This window comes from Cornus florida, unplaced genomic scaffold (assembly GCF_030987335.1).
Source record: "Cornus florida cultivar Cherokee Brave unplaced genomic scaffold, ASM3098733v1 CherokeeBrave_3.0.0_Hap2_Chr08, whole genome shotgun sequence".
NCBI lineage: Eukaryota > Viridiplantae > Streptophyta > Magnoliopsida > Cornales > Cornaceae > Cornus > Cornus florida.
The window spans coordinates 37170780-37172734 of NW_026775578.1; the positions used below are offsets into that span (position 1 = coordinate 37170780).

Below are 1955 nucleotides of genomic sequence, written 5' to 3' on the forward strand. Positions count from 1 at the left end.
TACCTAATGCTTGAACCCTGACCTCTTATGAGAAGTAAGAGTTTATTACCTCTGAGCCATTGCCCGTTGGTTAAACCTTATTAAAATTCCTCACACATAAACAACAAAACAATATATAATTAGGGTATATTGGTAAGAAAATATAAATAAAACAAACGCGTCACCCATTCATCCTTTTTCTATTATTTATTCCATTCAACTTAACCACCAAACAAGGAGATAAATTCAATGGAAGAAAAAAATTAGTATGTCATATCATGTCATGTCATATTTGTAGCGTGTCAAAATAAAGATATTTTCTTATATAAAGCTAACACAAATACAACACGTTTACTAAATAGAGCAGACAACTTTCACTGAGGCCCATGAATACTTACTCTGCATTCTTAGGCATAATAATTTTAGCTTACCTCACAATATCGGGTTACTTCTTGAGATATTTTTTCAAAATACACTCAGGGTATTCGGTTGCATTGAATTGAAATTTGGGAAAAACAACTAGGAAAATTGAACCAAAACTCCAATTCCATGCAGCCGAACACACCTAATCAGATCCAAGCTGCGTGCGTGCGTGAGAGAGAGAGAGAGAGTAGAAAGTGGCTACATTATTGAAAGTAATAAACCATTAAACATTCGCCATAAGCACACGAAAAAATAGAACACGGTCGTTTAAAAATTTAGAAAATGGTCCATTACAACAGTATCACCACCCACACACTTATTCCTCTTCCTCTGCCTCCTCCAGCCATTTTACAAAGGGCTCCAAAGCCTTCACAAAGGTTTGCCTGCACCATTTCAAAACAGTAAATTAGAAATTAAGTTTCAACGGAAATCACGAAAGTTAAAACAGAGCAGAAAATTCAGTTCAAGCACACAACAAAACCGGGAAATAATTTTGGTGGCTGGACAGGCAAATGGGCGTTTCAAATGGCATGTGCAAAGGACATTCTAATTTTCATATCCTCCGACATGAAACCACAAATGTTACAACTAGTTGTATCGAGACTCCCACAAGGTACGCGTCATTAAATTCTTAAAGATAGATAAACACGTTACAAAAAATATATATTATCTAAAACTTTTACAGTCACCTACCTGCCCTTAGTATTAGTTCCTTTACGGAACCAGTGAAGAATGGTATCTTCCGAAAGCACATCCTGGTCATAGAGCGATCTCACAACTCCAGGGAACAACTTCATTAGCTTAGCATCCTCGTAGAATTGGACCTGAATTTTGTACATGAGTTCCAGCTCGAGCTTCCCACTGGTGCAGAAGGAATTTAATAATTCCGACCATGTTTTTAGCTGAATTTTAATGACATTTCCATTTCAAGTCAGCAGTTCCAAAAAATATGATGAGCAGGCATATGCAGTATGTAACCATTCATGTGTTACTCCTATGCTGGAACAAGAAACAGATTCAAAGGCATTGTATTCTAAGCATATATTTAAAAAAGATCATAAAAAATTTCACCAAATAGGATTTAGTTTGCAAAACAAGAATTACAGACCCTGATTAGTTGATTTAGAAAAAAAATTAAAACAAAACCCATACATACAAGTTAGCAGTTGCAGAAAGAGCTTCTGATTGTTGTAGATTTTGTAGTTTGCAGTTGCGCAGAGAGAGAGAGAGAGGGCAAGTTCAGAGTCAAGAACGAGAATAGAGATGGAGGAGAATGGGGAGGCTGAAATGATTTTTGTAGGGTTTGCTTATTACGTAAATGACAAGTTTACCCATTTATTTTTACATAATTTACGTTCTTATCTTTTACATTGAATTTGAAAATTATATTTTTTTTTTTTTAATTTTCAATCAGGCAAATAAGCTAAATAAAATACAAACACTCACAAAAAAAAATTGGTTATTGAAAATTGGTAGTTGAAAATGGTAGTTGAGGATGGTAGTTGAAAAAAAAAAGGGTTATTGTGTCAAAAAATAGCATTTTGGATGAAATG

General features: G+C 34.6%; 1 long non-coding RNA gene across 1 annotated transcript; it reads right to left on the minus strand.

The window, feature by feature from the left end:
* Window positions 1–585: 585 nt before the first annotated feature.
* Window positions 586–1671, minus strand: LOC132268604 (uncharacterized). Its single transcript, XR_009469314.1, has 3 exons — window positions 1559–1671; window positions 1096–1304; window positions 586–785 (listed from the first exon to the last, which is right to left on the minus strand). It is a non-coding gene; the product is annotated as an uncharacterized LOC132268604 (long non-coding RNA).
* Window positions 1672–1955: the final 284 nt, after the last annotated feature.